Genomic DNA, 21,673 nt, shown 5'->3' on the forward strand with positions numbered 1-21,673 from the left:
AGAAAATTATGACCATGCAAGAGATATAGAACATTATGAAGTATAGAATGTTTAATTGTGATTACATTAAATTGAAAGTTTTTTTTTTTTCACAAATAAACTAAATGTAGCCAAGATTAGGAGGGAAGCAGAAAACTGGGGAAGAATTTTTGCAACTAGTGTCTGTGATAAAGACCCCATTTCTAAATATACAGAGAACTGAGTCAAATTTACAAGAGTTCCAGTCATTCCCCAACTGATAAATGGTCAAAAGATATGAACAGTCAGGTTTTAGAGGAAGAAATTAAAGATATCTATAGTCATATGAAAAAATGCTCTAAATCACTATTGGTTAGAGAGATGCAAATCAGATCAACTCTGAGATACCACATCATACCTGTCAGATTGACTAGCATGACAAAAGAGGAAGATGACAAATGTTGGAGACAATGTGGGAGAGTTGGAACACTAATTCATTGTTGGTTGAGTTGTGAGCTGCTCCAAGCATTGTGGAGAGCAATTTGGAACTATGCCCAAAAGGCTACAAAAATATGCATGCCATTTGACCCAGCAATATAACTTCTAGGACTGTGTTCCAAAGAGATCATAAAAAAATGAGAAAGGATCCCACATGTACAAAAATATTTATAGCAACTCTCTTTGTGGTGGTCAAGAACTGGAAATGGAGGAAATGACCATCAATTGGGGAATGACTGAACAAGTTGTAGTATATGAATGTAATGGAATACCATTGTGCTATAAGAAACCATAAGTAGGAGGACTTCAGAGAAACGTTGAAGGATCTATATGGACTGATACTGAGTGAAATGAATAGAATCAGGAGGACATTTTACACAGTATCGACCATAGTGTGCAAGCACTTTTTCTGACAGACCTAGCTCTTCACAGCAGTGCAAGGACCCAAAGCATTCCCCAAAGACTCGAATCAAAATCCCATCCAGATTCAGAGAAACAGCTATGGAACTGGAATGTAGAACAAAGCAGAATATTTTCTCTTGTATTTTTTTTTACTTTATTTTTCATGATTTCCCTCATTCGTTTTAATGTCTCTGTGCAACATGACTAATGTGATAATGTGCTTAATAAGAATGCATGTATAGAAACAGTGTAAGATTGCATGTCATCTCATGGAGGGCAGAGGTGGAAGGGAGAGAAAAATCTAAGACTTATGGAAGTAATTGTAGCAAATTGAAAACAAATTAATAAAATGCATTATAAAAATAAAAAAGAATAAAAATGACAAAAATGAGGCAGAATTAAAAATTTGTTGAATTCATTTAAAGGAGAAATTATTGAATATTTTATGTCTCTAAACACATAAACAGAAAGGAGAAATTAGATAAATATATTGGGCATATGATGTTGAATGATTTACCTTGGGACCAATACATATTATACTGTCATTTTTGAGATTGTAGTCCTACTGCTTTTCTCGCTCTTCTATTCACAATGATACTTACTTCATTTTTTTCTTAGAGATTTTTGTTTACAACGCTATATACAATGATCACCTGAATTCAATTCACTTATTCTTATCCATTTAAATTCAGTGACATCCAAGATTTCAGCGTTCAATCTTTCCATCTCTTGTTTGACCACAACCAGCTTGTGTTATTTCATAGATCTTACATCCTGGGTTCTTATACAATACTGGTCTTTACCACATTGTACTTTTATTTATTGTATATCTATGGCTGAGCTTCCTTTCAGCTTGGGCATAACTGCTTCATTAGAATGGAAGCTACTTGTAACTATCTTCCACTTTTCCCCAGTACAGTAGTGGATAGCTTCTGATCTGAGAGGCTCATTTTCCAGCATCATACATTGTATTCAATACTGTCCATGAGATTTTTTTTTGTTTTGTGGGGTTTTTTGGGGTTTTTTGTTCTTGTTGTTTTTTGGCAAAAAATATTGAGGTGGATTGCCCTTTCTTTGCCTAGTGGATTAATTTTGTGTGAAAACTCCCTATTATGGCCTGTCCATCTTGAGCAAACCAATGTGGCATATCTCATAATTTCACTGAGCTATAAAAGCCCTTCCAAGATGATAAAGTAGTGAACCAGTTTATTAGTAGAGTGAGAACCTATTAGCAAAACAGATCAATGACTACCCCAATAATTCCAGCAACACCACTACTCAAATTGTATCCCAAATAGATAAAAGAAAAAGATCTATTTGTTCAAAAATATTTATGATATCTCTTTTTTGTAATGACAAAGAACTGGAAATTTAAGGGATGTTTATTAATGGGGAATGGCTAAACAAGTTGTGGCATATGATTGTGATGGGATATTATTTTCCTTTAAAAATAATGATGAAGATGGTTTCTGGGGGGAAAAGTAGGAAACTCATATGAAGTTATGATATTGAAGTGAGTAGAGCCATGAGGTCATTTTACATAATAACAGCAGTATTTCAAAGATAATCAACTATGAAAGATTTAGTTACTTTAATCAAGACAATGATCCAAGGGAAACTCAATGGATGTATGATGAAACATGTTGTCTACTTCCAGAGAGAATGCAGATTGAAACATACTTCTTTCATTTTCTCTGTTTTTCTTTATTTTTATCTGTTTTCTTTTGGAACATGGCTACTATGTTTTGCATGATGTCACATTTATAATCACAATCAAAATGTTTACTTTTTCTAGGAGGGACAAGGAGGAGCCACGATGGCAGAGTAGAAAGACGCATATACTCTACCACTTCCCCCACAGCCCACAAAATACCTGTAAAAATGACTTTCCACAAATTCTAGAGGAGCAGAAGCCACAGAACAACAGAGTGAAAGAGATTTCCAGCCAAAGGTAACCTGGAAGGCCTACAGGAAAGGTCTATCCCACACGACACTGAGCAGAGTGGAGCATGGCCCTGGCCATGCAGAACAAGGAGAAACTGAAAAAAAGACTTCCAGGGCAGAATCCCCAGCAAGGAGAGACCCTAATCCCTCAACCCACAAGTGCCAAAGAAAGCTTTAAAGGTCAGTGTGGGAGGGCTTTCCCAGCTGGATGAGAGGAGAGCAGGGTCCTCCCAGCACTGACCCCAGATAGCAGCAGAGGCAGTGGAAGCAGCAGCAGGCTGCAATGTCTGTGGAAGCAGCCCAGGTCCACTGTCCAAGTAGCTCAGCTTAAAGCCTCTGGGAGAATTGAGCAACAGATCTGAATCTCAGGCCCGAATATGGTCCTGGGGGAAGAAGAGCACTAGGACCCTCCTCTTGACAAAGGATTCAGAAGTCAAGTAACTGGCAGTGAAAATACCCCAGAAAGAGAAAACAAAATAAGAACATAGAAGGTTGCTTTCTTAGTGAACAAGCATCTCCTTCCATCCTTTCAGGTGAAGAAAAACAAGACATACTATCAGAGAAAGTCAATGCTTCAGCCTCCAGTACCTCCAAAATGAAGATGAAATGGTCTCAGGTCATAGATGAGTTTGAAAAGTGAGACAATAACTTGGAAAAACAAAATCAAAAAAATACTGAGGAAATAATACCTTTAAAAATAAGCTAACTCAATTAGCAAAAGATGTCCAAAAAGTCAATGAGGGAAAAGGAAGCTTTAAAAAGCAGAATTAGTCAAATGGAAAAGGAGGTGCAAGAGCTCACTGAACAAAATAGTTCTTTAAAAAAGAGAGTGGAGTTCAGGGAAGCTAATGTCAATGCAATAAACTAAGAAGTTAAAAAACAAAACCAAAAGATTGAAAAAATAGAAGATAATGTGAAACATCTCATTGGAAAAACAACTGACCTTGAAAGACAATCTCCTGATCCAAGAGAGACAATTGAAAAATTATGGGACTACCTGAAAACCATGATCAAAAAAAGCCTAGACATTATCTTTCATGAGATTATCAAGGAAAACTGCCTTGATATTCTAGAACCAGAGGGCAAAATAAATATTGAAAGAATCCACCAATCATCTCCTGAAAGAGGTCCAAAAAGAGAAACTCCTAGGAATATTGTGGCCAAATTTTAGAGTTCCCAGGTCAAGGGGAAAATACTGCAAATGGACAGAAAGAAACAATTCCAGTATTGTGGAAATGCAATCAAGCTAAGACAGGACTGGCAGCTTCTCCATTAAAGGATTGAAGGGTTTGGAACATGATATTCCAGAAGTCAAATGAACTGGGATTAAAACCAAGAATCACCTAACCAGGAAAACTGAGTATAATTCGTCAAGGGAAAATATGGTCATTCAATGATATAGAGGACTTTCCAGCATTCATGATGAAAAGACCAGAACTAAATAGAAAATTTGATTTTCAACACAAGAATCAAGAGAAGCATGAAAATGTAGACAGGAAAGAGAAATCATAAAGGACTTTCTAAAGCTGAACTGTTTACATTCCTACATAGAAAGATAATATTTGTAAGTCTTGAGACTTTTCTCAGTATTTTGGTAGGTGGAGGGATTATACACACATACACACACACACACACACATACAGACAGAGAGTACAGGCTCAGTTGAATCAGAATAGATGATATCCTTAAAAAATTAAATTAAATTAAGAGGTGAAAGAGGAAAACATTGGGAGGAGGAAGGGAGAAATGGAATGGGGCAGACTATCACTCATAGGAGAGATAAGAAAAATCATTTTCAATGGAGGAGAAAAGAAAGGACATGAGAGGGGAAAAGTGAAGCTTAATCTCTTCATATATGGCTTATGGAGGGAATAACATGTTCACTAAATTTGGTATGAAAATCTCTTACACTACAGGAAAGTAGGGAAGAAGGGACAAGAGGGGTGAGGGTGATGATAGAAGGGAGGTCAAATGGGAGAAGGGGATAACTAGAAGTAAGCACTTTTGGGAAGGGACAAAGTCAAATGGAAGAATAGAAAAAATAGGGGGGACAGGGTAGAATGGAGGGTAATATAGTTAGTCTTACACAACATGGTTATTATGGAAGTCTTTTGAAAAAAGACACATATATAGCCCGTATGAGATTGCTTGCCTTCTCAGTGGGGATGGGTGGGGAGGGAGGGAGAGGAGTTGGAGTTCAAAGTACTAGAAACCAATGTTAAGAATTGTTATTGCATATAAGAAATACAAGTAATGGGGTATAGAAATGTATTTTGCCCTACATGAAAAGAGAGAAGATAGGGATAAGGGAAGAGTAGGGTGTGATAGAAGGGAGGGCACATTGAAGGAAGGGGTAATCAGAATGCAGGGTGTTATGAGGTGGAGGGAGGGGAGAGATGGGGAGAAAATTGGAACTCAAAATTTTGTGGAAATAAATGTCAAAATCCAAAAATTAATAAATAAAGCTATTAAAAAATTTTAAAAAAAGGAGAGAAGAGAAGAAAGAAAGAAAAGCATTTGCACTGTGATTTAAAAAAAATAAACAATGGATGCATTTGTGAAATATTTAATGAAATAAATAATGTAAATTCAAAAACAGAATCTTTGTTTACCTTTTGTTCAATACATAGCCTGTCTCTATAGCTATTTGTGAGCTTCCTCAGGACAAGCCACATGACTGACACTTTTTGTACCTCCACAGTACTCTGCTCACCTTGTTAAAGTAAATAATCAGTAAATTATTGGGTAAGAAATTGATAGATTGATATTTATGCCAATATTTACAATATTTAGATTATTTGTTACTGCAGGATTTTGCTTCACTTAACTGAAACTATGTTCTAGGTGAAAGAAGCAGCACTTCATAAATAATTTAATAATGAAGGTCACACAGTCAAAAGATTTTTTCATGATACTTTGAATTTACACCATCAACTCTAGAATGTATATTATCACTAGTCATGAAGATAATGTATCACTTACACTTTTTAAGGAGTATTTTAGTTACCTTTTTGTAAGGTATGTAATTAGAAAAGAAAAGAGGAGGGACTAGAAATTAGGAAAGCTTTATAGGAGTACTGATTCTGTCATTAAATAATTCTTCACCATCCTGAACAACCATTTCCATATCCATAAAAATAGCAAGGTGGACTCACAGCTTCTTTCTAGTTCTTTCACTCTATCTATAACAGTAACTATTGTTTTATTGTTGTTTAATCATTTATTCATATCTGATTCTTTTTCACACTCCTTGGGATTTTCTTGGCAAAGATACTGAAGTGACTTGCCATTTCCTTCTCAGCTCATTTTATAGATGGACAAACTGAGCAATGCAAGTTTGAGTGTCTTGTTCAAGGTCACATGGCTAGTAAAGGTCTCAGGCTATATTTGAACTCTGGTCCTCCTGACTCCAAAACTGGCACTCTATCCATTGTGCCACCTGGCTGCCCTACAACAGTGACTATTCTGGAACCCATTTCCTGAAAGTTAGATGTTGCATTTCACTTCTCCTTCAGAGTTTTCTAATGTCTTTCAGGAGTTATAGAGAATGTCTAGTTTCTGACATTGGCTCTATCCCATTTTGTTGGTATTTCTCCAATTGCAGTGTGTGCCCTGAATTCCAGTTCCATTTAAAACTTAGTCATATTGCCATTTGCAAGAAAGAATGCATTTACTTCAGTAGTATAGCAAGAATGAACATAAATATACTCCCCTAATATGTATATATATATGTGTGTGTGTGTGTGTGTGTGTGTGTGTGTATACGTATGTGTGTGTATATATATATGTGTGTGTGTGTATATATGTATATATATATGCGTGTGTATATATATATATATATATATATATATATATATAGTCATAATCCCTACCACATACAGTCTCATACTCTAGGAAAGGAGGGTGCAGTAGGTATATTTTCTAAATCAGTTCCTATATAAGACTGTCCTATCATATCCAAATTCAAAGCCTCTCCTTGGGTTAAGTCCCAGGTATGTTGGATTCTCAGGGCTCCTCAACTATGCTGGTTGTCTACACATCCATCCTAGGATCTTGCCTCTAATATTTCTCTGACTTGAGCTGCCATTTCCAATGAATGGACCATCACCTACCATCACCTAGAATTCAAAAACGACAAGCAAAACAGAGTAAAGCAAAACAAATCCCCAAACCCCTATCTAAAGGGTAAAGAATAGGAAGGAAGCCCTTCCTCCTACCTAGTTTGTTAGTGACATATACATTGCAAGTGAATGTGACCTTCACCCCATGGAATGTTGTAATAGAGGAAGAGAGTACACAAGTCTGGCAACTAGTAAAGTCACAGCTTGTTGTATCTATGCAGAATATCTAATTAAAATCTTTTCATGTCATGGGAATATGCTGGCTGTTTTCTTCCAGAACCAGAATACTTCCCTTTAAGTTGATAAAGGCATCAACATGAAAGCCCCTGTTACATAAACATCTGTGGAAGAATATGATTTTCAGATCTCCCAAAAAAAGTATTTCCATTATTTTTTCTTGAACTAACAAAAAAAAAAAAATCTAAGAATGTTAGAAAAGTTGAATTTGATATTTTAGTATTCTATTGGAGTATAAGAAAATGTACCATGATTTCATAACTTAATCAAATGGAAAAATTTCTTGAGAGTTAAGGTAGTTAGGAACTAGAGCAGATTATTAAAGGAAGCTATTATTATCTTTTCCAAGGATATCTACATAATGCAAAAACAAATTTGAGGGAAATAGACTTACTTGGGAAAATTAGTTAAGTCTTAAATAGGTTTGGGAAAGATTGGGATTATTTCAGTGGTTTCTTTGGTACAAGAAAGAAATTACATGAAATTACATGAAGAAATTCCTACTTCCAAAGCAAATTATTTTGATTTCTTTGCAATTTATGGTCATAGACAGATATCCAGAACACTGAGATTTTGCGACCTATTGAAAACTACATACCCAAGAGGTAGATCTTAAACCCAAATACAACCTGAGCTTTCATGATGTTGAGGTTAACTTTCTCTACTCTGTGTCACAGTCTCTTTTATCTTTAATGTTTTCAATTTAATTAACTGATCATTTTGTAGTAAACATTATTTGGCAAGATCAGAGAAGTAATTCTTGTGGGTGAAATGAGGATTTGTATCAAGGCACCAATGTTGGCATGGAATGTACTTTCCAAGAGAATAGTTGTGGTTTCCATAGGAGTAGCCATACTGCCACCATCTGCAGCCACTATATCCAGATTCCCATGTAATGATGACCCTCTCCTGATTAGCTTCTGCTGCTCATGCAGGAGTAAGGGATGGGAGTTTTTCAAGATTATCCATCTTTTCCTAATCTACATACTTATAGTGTGAAAGTACTTTAAAACTTTGCTTCTCTCTTTAATTAACCTTGAGACAAAATTGTCCTGTCTGGGCCACTGCTATGTTCTCATGCCACTCTACCCCTTAACTTCCCATAACCCAGATAAACTTCCTTTGTCATAGGATTGACTAGTTTTTGTTCCAATCTATGTAATGCCTTTTTTTCTGAATTCAAATTGGTTTGTATTTAGTTGGGGTAACTTTAAGAAAAAAAAAATAATTATTCTCATTTCTCAGGGATATCTTAGGATTCAGTTGTGATACCCAGAAGTAAACAGGTAAGTAGAATACAGACACACACACAAACACACACACACACACACACACACATACACATACACATGAAGGCTGACTTGTAGATTTGGAAACTAGACCACAGAACAAAATCAAATTGAAAATCTATTCTGCACTAGCAAACTAGAGGTCATAGCTAACTTCTTATTTAAAATACCTAGCTTTTTAAACTGGACCTATTACAAATATCAAATTTGTCTCTTAAATTAGCTTCCCTAAGATCATGCAAATAATGCTTTATTTAATCTCAACACTGAAGTTTTATGTCAGGCAGTTCATACATACTAATAATATGAAATAGACTTTAGCTCTGATCTCAAAAAATGCAAAGGGCTAATTTCAGCATGATGTTTGGAATAGAATTTGTATAGTGAGTTAAATTGGGACACCTTTAGGCACTGCCAGTAGAGAGAAAATCATGAAAACTCAGAGAAGAAGCTAATATCTCTATCTAAGCACTGTCAATATTTATGGCTAAACAATTACAGTCTACTCCATTGGAGATATTTGAACTCATTGATCCACGTACTTGTGTTACAATCAATGGAGAGAATTGAAAAATAGAAACCATTATAGATTACCCTCACAACCAATGTGGAAAGGAACAGTTAAAAAAATTATTTCAATTAGACAGAAGCACTATGGTTAAAAGCCATTTTCAGCTATCAAATTAAATGAGAGAATTACAGTCAACCACTGGCCCTAGCAGCTTCTTCCTGAAGTAAATGCAGAATTCTGCTTTACAAAATTGTGTACCTTTGACAGATTACAACTATGCTTTTTGGCCATAATAATTTTAATCAATATAGATTATCTTGTTGCTACTTCTCAGTGAAGTTTGTAAGACAGCACTCTTCAGTGAGCTGCTGGTGGATTGTTTCATTCAGAATTTCTCTGCAGACTTAGGAAGTGAAGGAAATCATTTGGCTAAGTGAAATGACAACAGAGATGAATCATTGTCAGCATACAGTTTGTTTAAGGAGGGAAAATGAGAAAATAAATTAGCAAATATTCTTGTTCCTATAATTATAAAATCATAATTTTTTTACTATTCAACATAAAGAAAATGTTTAAACAAATATAGAAACTAAATAAAACACTGGTTAGAATAAAATGACTTACAGTAGTTTTTTATTAGGGATATTAGACAAAATAGTTTGTGAGATCCTCAAATTTTGAGGTATTTTTAGGTTGAACATATTCTTCCTGCCTCCCCTCCCCCCAAATATTACTTTTCCTTTCTTAATCCATTTATCTGTATTTTGAGGTCTTAGTTCTGAGTGACACCTTATGGAGTTCATTGATTTGTAAAGCTAACTAATGATTGCTGGCAGACATTAGCATTGCGTTGAACAGATTTGATGCAAATAGGATTTCTGACTGTGCTTTGAATTTGGAAGCAATTAAACTGATGCCATGAAGTTGTTGTTTTTCTCTCTTTCTTTGTTGTTGCTTGGCTAAAATATCCTTATCATGATAATTGTGTGACTTGTAAGACACTAAAATATGTACTGAGAATTCAAAATTGGAGTCACCAAGCCAGGAGATAAGGGGAAGGAAAAGCTGTTGAGCAGTGCAATGAGACAGCAGTAAAAGATTACAGTACATCTGCTGTTTTCTGGCAAGTGTTTCTAGTTTAAAATTTGCAGCATCACAAAAGTCTTCTAATATTACTGGGGATTGTCACTGGCTATGATCACCAGGCATGACAAAGATAGAAATTGAAATCTGTGAAGCTCTTTCAGAGGAAGAAACTCAAATTCCCTGGAGTGTTTGCAATTGAGCCGTTCCATTTTGTAGTTGTGTTCTTTTCTCAGATGAGTGCACACTATCAAGTTACCAGTAGCATGCAAGTTCCTTAAGGGCAGGGACAGTTGCATTTTATCTTCATGCCCCTAGTAGTATAGCACACTGCCTTGGAACACAGTAGCCTTTAATAAGCATTTATTTAACGCACAATTTGGAGTAGGAGGAAGGAAGTACCTATTTTTTAAATTCTTTTGCAGAATTTTTCTTTCCTCAGTCATATTTGAAAGGCTTGAGATTTTCAGTCCAACTTATCTCAAGGTACATGGAAGCTTTTGACACTGGAACTTCTTCTGAGATAAAAAAAATCTTTGAAGTTATCACTGTTATCTTTAGAAATATTAGTGGGAAGAAAATGAAATACCAAAGAAACTGAAGCCCATCAAAAAATTAAGTCAATTCAAAAGCATATGAATATAAAATCCATCTGCAAAAATTAAAATGAGTAATGTTCACTATAAATATAGAAAGGTGTAGCAACAGGGGCTTGATAGTAGACAGTTCTTTGCTAGCCACGTAAATTGCAGTAAATCATTAAATCATCTGAACCTTCAACTACTTGTTTGTAAAAATAATAATTCTACTAGTAATGTTGTGTACTTCAGTTTTCTCATCTACAAGATGGAAATGATAATAGTACCTACCTCTCAGGGTTGAGAAGCTGAAACGTAAGGTAGAAAATGGAGATAATGATATTTCTACAGTGCAATGACTGACATAAATAATGAGTTGCTAAATTTTGTCTTTTCTTTCTCTACAACACATTTCAGATATGTCCCATCTCTCTACTAAGGCAGCTACTACCCTGGTTCAAAACCTCATCATCTCTCATTTGGAGTATTAGCTTTCTCTTGGGTTTACTTATGTTGTCCCAGTTTAGGGAAAATATTTTTCCCTTCCTTTCTTTTCCCTGTTTATGCTTTAAAAAAAATTAACCCCAATGCTCTGTACTCTCCTTAAACCTTATAAATAGTTTCATAAATATTTATTGATTGGTTTTACTTGCATTTAATTCTGGCTCTGCCACTCATTACCTGAGCAAAGTCACACAGAGTGAGATCTTTCACTTCTCTGTGTCTCTCTTTTTGATTTGTAAAATAAAGTAGTGTATTGATAATGCATTTTTGCTTATTGTTAATATAATTTTGCTTCTTAATGGGAAGATCTTCCCCACCTATTAATGGGCCTGCTCATTAAGAGGAGTTTGATTAGAGAAGATTTGTAGAAAGGCCCACACCTTTTCTTAATGAGGCACTGATTTTCAAGAGTTATGATGCCTTCTGGCACCAAAAATGTATAAATACTCTGAGGTGAGGTTTGACTTTGGGGCTTACTGATTGGAAGTATTTGGCTTGACCAGACTCTGGACAGCAACTATGGAGCCCCTTGACTTTGAAAACCCAAACGTTGGAGCTTCTCTCTCTGGAAGCTATGTATGTATGATCAGACGGTTATCTGACTGTTCATCTTTCAGACTTCTAGAAACAGTCTGTTGATTTTGATTTCTCTGTATTTTCTCTGAATTTCAGATTGCTGACTTTCCCCCTGAACTAAGTGAATGACATATGTGCTTGATTAAGGTGCTTGTTGAACCCTTGAGAGTTACCTTTCCTTTTAGAAATACAGATGCAAGAACCTGTGCAAACAGACCCTCCTCTGTATGTCAGGGTCCTTGCTTTTACAGGGAGTTGGACTAAATTACTCCTAAAGTCCCTTCCTAAATTGCAACTTATATGATTCCATTCTGTCAGATGACATGTATCCATATCAATGGGATATTCAAATGGAAATGCCCAGAAAGCAGGTAGAAATTTATAATTGGTGCTTGAGATGAGGATCCACAAGAGCATTATAGATGCATAAAGATGATAAATAAACGCATGTGATTAGGTGATCAAGAGAAAAGGTATAAAAAGGAGAGGACCCAGGAAAGAGAGTTAGAGCAAAAGAGAGATAATAGACCCCATGGTTAGATCATCACCCATAACATATCCCCTATCAAAGGAAATTGAGGAGGAGTATTTCAGATGTGTATAAAGAGTAACAAAAGAGTCCAGTATCATAAAATTTCAAAGAGGGAAGAGTATATATCCAAGAGGAGAGTGTAGTAGACAGTTTCAAATGATGCACAGAACTCAAGAAAATTTGAGATTAAGAAAAAGCAATCAATATGGATTGGTAATGTACAGATATTTAAAATCTAATTCACTTTTCTTTTTTTTAACAATTGTCTAACATGTTTAGTTAAAGTTGTGAGTTCCAAATTCTATCCCTTCCTCCCAACTTCCCTCCCTAAGACAGTAAGCAATAAGATATAGGATATACATGTGCAAGCACGTAAAACATTTCTGTATTAGTCATTTTTTACGAGAAAATGGATAAAAGAAATACTGAAAGTGAAAAAACAGCATGCTTCAGTCTGTATTCAAACAATATCAGTTCCTTCTCTGAACGCAGATAGCCTGCTTCATCATTAGTCTTTTGGGATTTTCTTGGATCATTGTATTGCTGACAATAGCTAAGTAATTCAAAGTTCATCGAACTATTGTTATTACTATATACAACATGCTCCAGGTTCTGTTCATTTCAAAACACATCATTTCATGGAAGCCTTACCAGATTTTTCTGAATTTTTTGCTATTTGTTATAGTACAATAATATCCTTTTATACTTATATACCACAACTTGTTAAGCCTTCCCTTTGATTTCCAGTTCTTAGCCACCACAAAGAGTTGCTATATTAAAAAAAAAATGTACAAATAGGTCCTTTTCTTTTTCTTATTGATGCCTTGGGTTACAGACCAAGCAGAGGTATTGCCAGATGAAAGGGTATATATCGTTTTACAGCCCTTTGGACATAAACTCTTATTATTAAAAAGTGTTAAAAAAAAAAAAAGTAGATATAGGCATTCTTACGTTGGGAAAGAAATGTACTGCCCAAGCTGGACTTGCCAATACCAATCCCACCCCCCAAAAATGCCCGTATACCTCTTCCCCCAAACTATCCTCCCTTCTATCACCTCCTCTTCTCCCACCCCTCTCCCCTCTTTTTTATTGTAAGGCAAGACATTTTCTATACTTCATTGCCTATGCATTTTATTTCCCAGTTGCATGCAAAAAATTTTTTAACATTCATTTTTAAAGCTCTGAGTGCCACATTCTCTTCCTTCTTCTCTCCTCAGCCACTCTTATTGACAAAGCAAGTGATGTATTGCAGGTTATACATGTTTAGCTGTGTTACACTTCTGTAACAGTTATGCTGAGAAAGACTAACCACATTTCCCTGTATCCTGTCCTATCCTCCATTTATTCCATCCTCTCCCTTGACCTTTTCCCCCACAAGGGTGTTTTCTTCTGATTACCTTTCCTCCCAGTATGTCTGCCTTTCTATTATCTTCTCTCTCCTATCCCCTTCTCCCCTGCCTTCCTGCATGGTAAAATATATTTATAAACTCAATTGAGTGTGTTTAATTACTTTCTTAAGCAAAATACCATGGCAGTAAGGTTCATTTATTCCTTGTCACATCCCCTCTCTTGCCCTCCATTGTGAAAGTTTTTTCTTGCCTCTTTTATATGATTTGCTGCATTCTACCTCTCCCTTTCTCTCTTTCCTAGTACGTTCCTCTCAACAGTTAATTTTATTTTTTTACGTATTCTCCCTTCATATTCAGCTCACCCTGTGCCCTCTGCCTATATATATCTATATGTGTGTATATACATATGTGAATATACACACAAATATATATACATATATACACACCTGCACAAATACATACACACATAATATACATATACATACGTACTCATACAGAAACACACATACATATCTATATCTATAGATATCTATATATATGTAGATAGATAACTATATAGATATTTATATCTATTTATCTATCTGTCTATCTATCTATCTATCTATCTATCTATCTATCTATCTATCTATCTATCTGTCTGTCTATCTATATATATTCCTTCTAACTACCCTAATACTGAAAAAGGTCTCATGAGTAACAAATACCATCTTTCCATGTAAGAATGTAAATAGTTCAAATTTAAGAAGTCCCTTATGACTTTTCTTTCCTGTTTACCTTTTCATATTTCTCTTGATTCTTGCATTTGAAAGTCAAATTTTCTATTCAGCTCTGGCCTTTTCAACATGAATGCTTGGAAGTCCTCTATTTCATTAAAATATTTCATTTTTCCCCTGAAGTCTTATACTCCTTTTTGCTGGGTAGGTAATTCTTTGTTTTAATCCTATCTCCTTTGATTTCTGAAATACCATATTCCAAGCCTTCCAGTCCCTTAGTGGAGAAGCTGCTAAATCTTTGTGTTATCCTAATTGCATTTCCACAATACTTGAATTACTTCTTTCTGAATGCTTGCAATATATTCTCCTTGACCTGAGAACAGTGAAATCCTGGGAGTTTTCCTTTAGGGGTCTCTTTCAGGAAGTCACCAGTGGATTCTTTCTATTTCTATTTTACCCTCTGGTTACAGAATATCAGGGTAGTTTACCTTGATAATTTCTTGGAAGATGGCATCTAGGCTCTTTTTTGATTATGGTTTTCAGGTAGACCAATAATTTTTAAATTATCTTTCCTAGATCTATTTTCTATGTCAGTTATTTTCTAATGAGATATTTGAACTCTGCCATGACCTGAGACCATTTCGTATTTTTTTTTTTTTTAGAGGCTTTGGATGTGGGAATATTGATCTTGCTATGTTCCTCTGGTTGTATGTTTTGATCTTCTGCATCCAAAAACAAAGAATAAAATACCTTTGTACCAAGAAAGTAACCTTCTATAGTCTTATATTATCCCTTTTTGGACATTTTCCCAGTCAATTATTGGCCTTTTGACCTCTTTGTTAAGTAGAGTTTGTACTACCCCAAGTTTCAAAAGTTTTGTACAGTTGTTTTCAGAATATTTCTAGGGACCTATAAGTTCTCAGTTCCACCAAATTTATATAATCAGAGGAGAAGTGTTTACTTCTCTTGGCCTGTGCTCTGGTGTGGAAGGAACCATAAGCACTCTTTTTAGCCCTGGAACTTCAAGCAGGATTCTCTCTCCACACCTGCCACCCATTCCACCCTGCCGGCATTCCTCCTCACCCCAGGACTGACACTCAAGACTGTGACCCAGATCAACTACTCAATTCCCCCTCCATCTGTAGGATGTGAGCTGCAGCAGTAGATGCCTGGCTGCAACTACCCTGGGTCTGGGAGTAGGTCTGGGACCTAACCATGCTCCTACCTCACCCAGGTGAGTTGCTTTTGTGGTTTCAGAAGTCTGGAAATCACAGCAGCTGCCATTGATTCAGCACTTTGATGCCTGCTCCAATCTTATCTGTACTTGCACAATGTGGGCTTTGCTCTGAGTCTGGTGCAATAGACCCTTTCTGTTGAGTTTCCTGATTGTCTTGGGCTGGAAATCTGTTTCACTCTGTCATTTTGTGCCTTCTGCTGCTCCAAAATTTGTTTAGAGTCATTTTCTGCAAGTGTTTTTTGAGAAATTTTGGGTGGAGAGTTCAAGCAGGACCCTGCTTCTACTCCACCATCTTGTCTCCACCCCTAATTCACTTTTAATCCATTTTGTTTCAATATAGTCAAGAAATATGATAATTTTGGGACTCATTTCCCTGAACATAAATCCTTATGCTGGGGATGTTGTCCATTCTTATAAGTCTCTGCACTCCCTTGAATATTCTACCTTACGGGGGCAGTGGATAAAATGATGAATCAATTCTCAAATAGGTCTGAGTTCAACGCTAAACTTTGTTACTAGCTATGTGATTCCATCAAATAACTTCTAATTCTGTCATTTTCCTCAAATCTAAGATGAGGATAATAATAGTACCTACCTCCAAGGTTGTTATGACTTTAAAATGAAACGTTATTTCTAAAGCACTTTGGAAAACAAACATGCTATATGATCTAGGTGGTTTTGTTATTGTTACTATAATTTTTGATTCTATTTCTTAAAAATTTAGTGGCATATGAGAGGATCACTGAAAAATTTCACTTCATTCCTGGAGATATTAAGATCTAGCAACTTTTTATGCACACTTATGTATCTTTCTTCTACCTCATCTTTATTTTCTCTATTCACATTCCTCTTTTTGAAAACCTGTTTAGACAGTATTTTTTTTTTTTTTACCATTCAGAATCTTTGCTTTATGATGTCACCATGCTTTTCAATCTGTCATTTTAACCTTCACAGCAGTGAGATTTGGGGTATTTCTCTCAATGAATGATGGTTTCTTAGCCAAAATAATGTGAGAAATGCAGTCTCAGTGATATGTCTCAAAAAGTGCACCATCCTAACTGCTTAACACTTAAGGGAGCAGTTGTACTATCAAAAGGAGAAGGAAAAAAAAAAAAACAAGTACTGCGATAATTCTACAGTAGTCTTTCCTTCTCCACTCTTGTGACTAATAATTTATAATCTTTTAATCTTCAAAGAGTTAAATGTTCATTAAACACATACTATTACCATAACCACATTCATACATGCTTAGAAGTTAGCTTTTCCTTAATTAGAGTTTTAAAAACTGTATTTTATATATCTCATTTTTAGTGTTCAGAATAGAAACTTGTGGTAAATTAAAATAATATAATGAGGAAAATGTTTTTTTTTTTTTTCTCGGTCAGGAAACCATTTGCCTTATTTTCTTCCCCCATGATGACCAACCTCAGAAGAAAAGATGTAAAACTGTTAATATGAAATTAGCCAATTAGAAACAGAATGTTGGAACCCATGAGTTTAACTGCGTTGCTCCAGGTGCCTTCCTGCTTGTTCACAAAAAAAACATATTTTGGGATGGAAAAAAGTCATTTTCTTCCATTTAACTGAACTTTCATATTAGCTTTAATCTCTCTATCTCTCTCTCCCTCCTTCACTCTCTCAACATACACACACACACACATACACACACACACACACACATAATCTTGACTTTTCCTTAAAAAGAAATTAGATTTTAAAACTCTATTTTCTCTTAAGTGTCACCAATGTAAAAATATCATTAAGTCTATACATATTAAGTTTTTATCAAACATAAGCAATTGTTTTATTTCAACAATTCTCATTAAGAAACAAACACAGGTTAAATGTATGTAATACCTGAAATAGCCAAAATCTTGATGTTCTATACTACATGGATTTTAATAACAAATAAATAATAATAAATAAACAATAATAAATTAATTAATTAATTAAAAATTGAATGCTTCTGTTATTCTCCAAGGATAGTTAAAGTTTGCAATATAAACAGTTTGCATTAAAAAAATCAGAAATCTAGGTTTGAATACCAGATTTCCTTTGTTCTAGTTATGTGATTATGGACCAATTTCCAAACTCTGCTCCATGATGTCATCACCTTTGAAGTGAAACTGTTGAAATTGATGCTGTCCACAAGGCCCCTTTCGTCTATGAAATTAACTCCACTCTGATCAGATAACAGCTGGAGGACTTGTTTAACTGAGGACCATGTGTTAGTAGAGATATTGGAATGTGCAGAACATCCATAGAACTGCATCTATGATGCTGAGAGAGGCCCAATAAAAATTGAAAGAATTCTGGGGATATTTGTACTGGAGAACAGGAGAATGGAATATGATCTTCAAGGTTTTAAAGAATTAGACTTGTTCTGCTTGACTCCAAGTTATGGAATTGGGAGTAATAAGGGGAAATTATAGAGAGAATGATGTAAGCTAAATGCCAGGAAAACAATTCTAATTGCTATACCAGTCCAGAAGTCATTTGTAGGGGACTCATTGACTCTTTAGGTTTTTCAAGTGAAAACTTGAATGACTAAAGGTTGGGGATGTGGTAGAGAATATTCTTTAAGCATAGCTTGGACTAAATGGTCTATGAGTCCCTTTCTACCCATTAGAGCTATGATTCCATACTATCGCTTATGATTCTCTAATGCAATGTCCTTTTGGTTAGTTAGTATTTGGAAGACTTCTATTGATCTACCTCCTAGGCTCTACGACATAGTATCATAGAACCACCCTGTTACTCATTGTGCCAGTCTGGTTTGATCAGCTTGATGTTAATTTTTCTCTGGGGTCTGAGCTGACCCTCTTCTATAAAACTCTTTTTTTTTTTTAATTTTATCTAATTTTATCAATGAATACACCCACTCACATTTGTGTTTCATTAATTTTCTAATTATCTACGTAGTCTACCTAGCCCAATTTCAGGTAAAGGTAGTCTATCTGTAAAAATCATTTAAATGGCTCCACTGCCTCATTTGGTTGTAATTCATCTAATTTCAGAACAAATCTGCTCAGTTGTTTTCTTTTTCTTGCCTATCACATCTGGAAACACTTGCCTGCTCTGTTTTTAATATACCTCTTGTGTTGTTGACATAGTAGCAGCTTTCATGACTTACTTTCTGTTTCCATTGTGAATGAGATTTGAGAACTTTGAACTTTTTTTCACTTTTTCTACAGTAGTCTTTTAAAAATAAATTGTTTTAAAAATATTTTAGTTGTATATGCATGGTTTATTAATAATAGTGACTGATTAGAGCACTCTTTGTATAGTCGTCATCGTTTTCCAATAAATCAAATAATTTGTGCAGCTTAAATAAAGATGGAACTAGCTAATTTTTTAATAGTCTGTAAATGACTTGGAAGCAGGGACATTTTTCTTTTCATTTGTCTTTACTTATTTTATTTTGTTTTGTTCATTTGTTTTTGTCTGTGGGGCTCTAGCACATAGTATAAAGCCTTGCTCATAACTGGTAATTAAATGCTTCTGAAATAATGGATGAAACTTGTTGGCCCTTCCCTGTGAATATATTCTCATATATAACCCATGGTTCTATGTTTTCTCTTTCAATATCTCTTTCTTCAGATATTTTATCCATTGTCAGTGATTCAACGTTTAAATCTATGAGAATGACTCAAAGAGGGGGCGGAGCCAAGATGGCGGAGTGAAAGCAACGACTCACCTAAGCTCCTGGAAAAACTCCTCTGATTATATCTGGGGGGAGAGTCTGACCAGACTTTGGAGGTGTAGAATCCAGTGGGAGACGGACTTTGACAGATTCGGAGCCCAGGCTGGACTGGAAGGTCCACGGGAGGGATCTGTTCCGCGGGGGTAAGACCCCGGCGCACAGCGCAGCGTGGTTGGCACGGCAGGGCGGAGGGGACCAGAGGAGCCCGAGAGTGGCGGGCAAGACCAGCGGAGCAGGAGATAAGCCAGGCCGAGCCGGTGAGAGCCACTGAGTGCCAGACATCAGCGCAGCAGTCCTTGAAATCTTCAGCCTGAAGACGGACTTCGGTGGGTCACTACTTGAACTTCCAGGAACTGGGATGGCAGAGTGATCAGTAAGTGCTCTCTCCTCCCCCCTGATGACCCTGAGGGAACCATAAAATTCTTCCCCAGATTAATCCTGGATCAGCAGGAACAGCAGAAGGGGGCGGGTGGTCTCATAACACCAGAGGCTGGAGAGGTGGCAAAGGGGGATTCTTCCTACCGTGGTGGAGGCTATCTGGAGGGACAGACGACCCAGGGCAGAGAAAAATTCGCACTGAGACCCAAGCAAGCCTCAGCCCAGGAGACGAGCCCCAGGAGGGGCGGGAACACGCATTAGCCTCTAGGCGTGCCCCAGCCCTCCAGGGGAAAGGGAAGACAATAGGGAAGCTGGGATCAGCATCCCCGGACCTTGCCTTTGCCTCAGGCCAGCTGAGGAGATATCCTGAGACCAGACCACACCTCCCACACACCTATCAAGCTAAACCCAGGGTTGATCTGGGAAACAAACAAAAAAAAAAAGCCTGCTTTTAGCCTAGACAAACATCAACTCAACTTAAAAGATCTGCATCTTCTGACTGAAAGAACCAAAAGCTACAACACTCAGCCAACATCATGAATCGGAAAAAGCAGACGAAAAGTGAAAAAACCATAGAATCTTTCTATGGGGATAAGGACCAAAACACAAACACCAAAGAGGTCAGAGCTGAGACTGTACTTCCATCTGAAACCTCAGATGGGACTATGAATTTCTCGCAAGCACAACTAGATTACCTGGAACGTCTGAAGAAGGATATAAAAGAAAAACTGGCCAATGATTTTAAAACCATAAAAAAAGAATTCACTGATGAGAACATCAATCTGAAAAAGAAAATTGAAGAAATGGAAAAGGAAGTTCAAAAATTAACTGGAGAGAATAATTCCCTAAAAGGAAGAGTTAATCAAACGGAAAAGGAAACTCAAAACCTAATAGGGAAAATTGATCAGATGGAAAAGGAAACCCAAAACCTAACTGGGAAAATTGGTCGAATGGAAAAAGAAGTACAAAAATTAAATGGAGAAAATAGCTCCTTAAAGGGAAAAATTGGCCAGATGGAAAAGGAGATGCGAAAGCTAACTGAAGAAAACAATACGATCAAGATTAGAATTGGGCAAGTAGAAACTAATGACTCAATGAGGCAACAAGAATCAGTCAAACAAAATCTAAAGAACGAAAAGATAGTAGAAAATCTAAAATATTTAATTGGAAAAACAACTGACCTGGAAAATAGATCCAGGAGAGAAAATCTAAGAATTATTGGCCTGCCAGAAACCCATGATGAAGAAAAGAGTCTGGACAATATTTTCCAGGAAATCATCAAGGAAAACTGCCCAGAAGTACTAGACTCAGAGGGCAAAATAGTCATCGAAAGAATCCACCGTTCCCCACCGGAAAGGGATCCCAAACTCAAAACCCCAAGAAATATAGTTGCCAAATTCCAGAGCTATCAAGTGAAGGAGAAAATACTACAAGCAGCCAGAAAGAAACAATTTAAATATCAAGGTCACACAGTCAGGATCACACAGGACCTTGCAGCTTCTACATTAAAAGATCGAAAGAATTGGAACCCAATATTTCGTAAGGCAAAGGAGTTGGGACTCCAACCGAGGATCAACTACCCAGCAAAGTTCAGCATAACATTTCAGGCAAGGAGAAAGTCATTCAACGAAATAAGGGATTTCCAGAGCTTCCTGACCAGAATGACTCAAAGACCAGCCCTTCAGGAATCAATAACCTTGTAACTAGCCCTGGTCTCTCTCCTGAGTTACAAACCTGAATGATAAAACTGCCTTTAGAACATTTCTACATGTCAAGGCCAAGATGTACAAAATGGAACTCATTATTTTTCCCCTCAAAGTCACCCTTCTTTCCAACTTCTGTATTCTTAAAAAGAACACCATCATCTGTCTGGCCACGCAAATTTGCAATCAAAAAGTCATTGTCTATTCCTTACTCTTTCCTCACCTCACATATCCAATCAATTCATAAGTTTTGCTGATTCTAGCTTCACAAAATCTCTCATATGTCCTTTGTTCTCCACTCACATGACTGCTATCATTTCTCATCTGGATTGTTGTAATAACCTCCTAATTCGTTTC

This window comes from Notamacropus eugenii, chromosome 6 (genome assembly GCF_028372415.1).
Source record: "Notamacropus eugenii isolate mMacEug1 chromosome 6, mMacEug1.pri_v2, whole genome shotgun sequence".
Lineage (NCBI taxonomy): Eukaryota > Metazoa > Chordata > Mammalia > Diprotodontia > Macropodidae > Notamacropus > Notamacropus eugenii.